Source organism: Apium graveolens, chromosome 5 (genome assembly GCF_009905375.1).
Source record: "Apium graveolens cultivar Ventura chromosome 5, ASM990537v1, whole genome shotgun sequence".
In the NCBI taxonomy this organism is placed as follows: Eukaryota; Viridiplantae; Streptophyta; class Magnoliopsida; order Apiales; family Apiaceae; genus Apium; species Apium graveolens.
The window spans coordinates 31,038,968-31,044,967 of NC_133651.1; positions in this window are offsets into that span (position 1 = coordinate 31,038,968).

Below are 6,000 nucleotides of genomic sequence, written 5' to 3' on the forward strand. Positions count from 1 at the left end.
TTATTACTTTAAAAGTTCGAAATGAACCAATTTTATTTTGGTTCAAATCGAAAAAATGAATCAACCGGAATTTTTAAATTCCTCAAACCGAACTGAACCGAAATTTTCCGATTCAATTTTTCGCTTTCAATTCGATTTTCCTAAGCCCTATAATATATGTATATCAAATGAGATATCTAAATTTAAGAAAATATTATAATGTTTGTCGTATTGATTTAGGTCGGACATTGATTATTTTTTAGTATCGAGATTTCAACCGTTTTTCATAGACTGATTCATTAAAAATACTTAGTTATTTTCCAATTTTTTAAAATTCGACTAAAGTATCATAACGATTTGTTTACATTTATATATCCTTTTGGAATTCCATGAAGTAATTCATAAAAAATTTGTCGTGATAAATATAATTATTTTTTTGTAAATAATTTAGAAAGAATCGAATCAAATAATATAATTTAGTGTATTTATCATTTTTATTAATATATTTTAGTTTTAAATATAAAAGTTATTCTTTATGAAATATTAATTAGAATTTAAAACTTAAAACTTTAAGAATTTATCATTATGAACAATACCATATACACAATTTTTAAAATTTGATATTAATACATGCTTACATAAGAAATTGGAACGTGGAAAATAATTGGTTGAGGACAATCCCTATATTTTTACACGATTGTGCCATAATCATGACTAAACCTTGATTATTTTTTAATAATCGGGTCAAGTGCCTAACAACCCATCCAAAATCAAGTTAACAACTTTCATAAATTTTCCCTAAAAATATTTCTAACGCTAATTCCTTATGGATGCCGATGTTACAAACACCCTATTTTATTTTGATGACGTCCTCATTCAACTAAGAAACAAACTAACTAAATTAAAGAGTAAAAAACTAGATTTCAACTCGATGGAGCTATTGTACAATTTGTAATAATTAGTTACATTTAGATTGTTTTTTAGAAACTGAGTTACATTCTCATGCTAAGTTCATATTTTTTTAAAATATATTGGTCCAAATAAAAAATTAAATATAATTATGATCTATTGGTATACTTAATAATACTCCATTTATCTCATAATTGTTAATTTCTTTGACTTTTTACTGTCAATTTAATGGAATAACTAAAATTTTACATTTTATTCTTTTAGAACTAAATTACATATACTTTATAATAATTTATTTTTTATTATTATTTTCTATCGTATAATATATAGTATGAGTTGTTGTCAAAATTAACTGATCTAACTTTAAAAATTTAAGCAAATAAAAAATATTAGACGAGGGAATAATACATTTGTTCATAAATTAATTTTAATATCTTATTATTCTTGATGTGAAATTGAAATTTTAGAAATATGTAATTTAACTGATAATCTAAATATTTGATATACAAGTATATATTAGTTGTTATTTTAATCTCAAATTTTTATTTATTAATTAATTCATTTAAAATAAATGAATAATGTTAGTAAAATATTAGGATTAAAAAACTATATTGAATTATTGTACATATTAACATTTATGTTTCATTAAATGAATAAGATTCTATCGTAAATATATAATATTTGATTTTAATTTATTTAAATCCGCTTCATATCATGAGCATCTAATGAAATATAACATACATGTTAAATAAAAATTTATTATATAGAATACAATACAAAGTAACAAATATAAAAGAAAAAGATGATTAAAAATTATTAGTAAATCTCAATAATTGAAATACCAAATATTTTTTTTTCACAACACACAAGCACACCTAAGCACACCTAATATGTATGTGTATGATTGACAACACATATGGTTGAGTTGCAATTATCAGTGATATATAATTACATTTATAGATCTTTTAACGAAAAATGAAAGAATTTGTAAAATGTAAAATTCTTATATATGGATGTAGAATATGTTAGTGTTTGTACCTCAGAGACAACACTATAATGTTTTAGTTTAAGACATTTGAATTATTAATGTTTATATTTTATCGATTATTCCCTTTATTAATTTATTATGTCTTAATTTACTGTGATATAAATGTTAGATTAATAAATATCCTTGAAATATGATATGAGTTCTATATTTCTAAGTATGTGACTTATGAGAATTATATCAATATTCCTAAAGGTCCCTAATCGAGTATTATTATTAAGGGACAATAATAATGCATTAAGACTGGCGTGCTTGTTGACTCATGATCACATCTCATTGATCATAGGTATAATGATACTAAAGTAAAAAATATAGCCATATGTAAATGTACATGGTTTTGGACATACCCAATGTGAGATTCTACAGTTCTGTTGTGTCATAAGTAACTCTCACTATGATAATTATGTAATGGTCCTTAGACTTGATATCATTATATTTTTATACGAGAATTAATGTACTTTGATTACATTAAAAGTTACATTTGACTAGGTAATGATAAAAGTGTATTTTGGGCATATTATGAATCGTATGAGAAATATGAGTAATCTAGAAATGATTTAACCCTCCTGAATTTTAGGAGTGATATTATTGACCTCTTGTGTGAGCTAAACTATGAAATGCGTGGTCGCGCTCAAATGTTGATTTGATGTGATAGTCTACTCATTGATCAAGAAAACCTGTATTAAACTATGATGAGGATGACACATTACATGCCTCTAGTTTAATCTATAATATGTGGTTAAAGGGATTATATTATGTTGTACATTATTCACGAAAGATTTAATCGATCACCGATTTAATTATTATTATTTGGATAGTAACGATGTATTACTAGATGCTGGCCATTATTTACAATTTTAAATTAGATTTAAAATTCGTTGTCAACGTAATAATAACCAATAAAGTCACACACAAAGTATGTTTGAAGGATTATTTAATTTAATTTAATTTAAAGTAATTCAAATTATTTATAGTATTAATTAAGTTTGATTTAATTAATTAGATAAATAATGATATTCTAATTACTAATATTAATTATGAAATTTATTTGTTAAATAATTAAGTGAGACTTAATTATAATACAAACTGGAATTTCTAATTAATAATAAATTCTAATTAGTTAAGAGTTATAATTCATTTTCTACCCTCAATATAATATATCTTGTGTGACTGATTTTGTATGCAAAAACTTTTACTAAAACCCTATAAATCAAGAGAGAAGATGGAGAGAGAGCAAGAAGAGACGATATTGTGTTAGTACACATCCAATCCTTGAGTTCAAACATTCGTGTGGATAGATCGCGAGAGCGGGATGCGTGGTGATTGAACAAGTTTTGGATCTCCATTGGTCAACCAATTTATAAAGTTTCTTAAGGTAAACAATATGATCTACGAATTTAATATCTGTTTTTCGCATGGATCATGCAGTGGGTTTCAATTTTTTTTTATTTTTTCACGATTTTAATTACAGTTTCTGTTACGTTTTATGCCTCGAAACCCTTCAATGACATCAGAGCTACTTGTGAAAAGTGTTTAATTCGTTTATGTGTTAATTTATTTTACGATGATAGCATGCAACAATCTTCCATGATTATTATGTTTGCAATTTTGTATATTTTACATGTTGTTATGTATATATGTATATGTGTGCATGTATTTATTTTGAATATATGATATTCACGAGAGTTGTATAATTGTATGATGATTATATAATCTGGATATATAATGATATATACATGATTTATTTTTGTCCATATTATGAGAATCGTATTTGATATGATTCTGAATTGGATACAACAGATTTGCTGAAATATGGGTCTGGTGTTCGATTTTCGTGAACGAGTACCTTTTCCGTAAGGCGTTTGACGTCATTTAGGTCCTGTATCTGCGATTTAATGTTATCATATTTAATTTTGAATTTTCTGAATTTTACCATACTTGATTTTTATGATTAGATCATGACGGGTATAATATGTTAAGATCAGAATATGTGTTTTAACATGTTCTTATGTGTTAATTGAGCATGGTAGATGGTTATGGCTTATGACCTTAGGTTAATGGTTTTGTTTTTTTAAATACGACTTTCATGTCATTTTATCTTGTAATTATTAAATCTCGAATGTAACTCGAGTTTTTCGTGTAAGTTCACTAGATTAGTTTTTATATTTCATTCTTATAATGTATGTGAAGACATGAAGATTTAAATATCAAGGAAGGGTGATCTCACATTGAGGCCATCAAAGGAAGCAATACAAGGAATAATTAACTCAACAAAGAAGACGTGTAATAGTTAGCTTGTATTTATTTTTCACCTTAGATTGACCTAGATCTTTGTCATTAGCTTGATAAAGATCACATAGGATGAAGTCATAACCAACCACGTTTACTTTATTGCACTTTACATATATATGCTCATAAGATGAATGTATGTGTATAGTAGTTTAATGATGCATGCTTAATTAGATTAAAGATGTATGTATTAGATACGACACACATGCCAGCTTGCTAAACAAGATAAAATCTGCAACGACTCAAGATTTTAAAATGAACAAATGATTATGAGATTCTCAAATTTATGAAACACAAAATAAAATATGAATTTTCTTTATTGTTGACATGGGGCGATTTTGTCAAAAGCGGGTTCATTGAACTTGTAGGTTGTGGGTTTTAAGCGAGACCATTGTGACTCCCTCGCTACCTGGAAATCAAACCATTGACGATTATTGATTTGAAGTATTTTATTCAAGGAAAAATTGGGAATCTCTTTATGATGGGATCATGATCGTTTTAAATTTAACAAAATCCTAAAGTTAATATTAAGTTGATCAGATGCCTTCCAATGAGTCCAATGCGTTAACCCCTAGATAGATAAGGAGTGGGTACGCCAAAGCGAAGCACTCTCATCTATCGCGGGAGATGTGTTGAAGTATATTAATACTTTTTTACTATTGGGTTTGAATTAACTAAGTTACCATAATTGGATTGTGAACTTAGAGGCATATAGTTTGGCGAGATTTATTAGATAAATGTTAACAAATGTTGTTCCACAAGCTATCCAAGAGTTATCTAGTTGATATAAATGTTATCTACCTAAACAATCATGTTTTAGGAGAAAAGTTAAAGCTGACCTAACGCATGATGAAATATGGATCTTAGCTCACTAGAAAGGATATAGAAGATATTCTTTCCGAATTAATAGTTATGGCTATTGATATGATAAAAATATTGGGAGATATATATTGTGAATATATATGAAAAATCACATGAGCGTAATTTAATGATCATCTGTAGACTAGTTCATTTTATGCACTTTAATATTGTAGATATCAAATGACAAATAACACAAATAACATATTTATGTAATTATCCTTGAGAAGGACAAGCTGACATTAAATAATTTCCTCGACTGACATGGGAACTTGAGGATTGTCCTCAGGTTCAAGGATGTCACTCAAACACCTTCCTTATTTCTTATAGTTGTGAATGAAATATGTGCTAAACAAAATGCTTACTAGAAGCAAATTGATTATGCAAACGATGTTTCATGTCTCATGCTTGCAATTATTAGTGCTGAGCTTTAGAAGCAACAAGAGAATATTGATTCTTATGATGTGATTGAGCACCCTCAAAGGATGTTTGAAGGATAGGATCGTCAAGAAAGATTTTACAATAATAATGCACTATATATTTGTATAAATGGGAGAATAAGATCCGATTGGACCAAATGTTCTAAAGATGATAGGTATACGTACCTTGATATTTTGGGTTTGAAGATTGATCTAGAGACTCTGCTTGATTTGATCAAATAATATTTGAACAACTTATATTCTCAGTTTGTTATAAACAAAATGAATGAGATAGACAAAACACTCATTGAGTTGTGAGGCATGTTTAGAACTGTTGAAAACAACACAATAAAGGCATGAACTACGTCTATATTGAAGGTGTACACTATTAAGTGGCATTTATATCCACTTAGAACGCTTCGTAAAGGTTCGAATTGGTGTTTTGTACTCAAGTTATTTGTGTATTTGATGTGTTTTTGTAGTGTTTTGCATTTCAGGGCA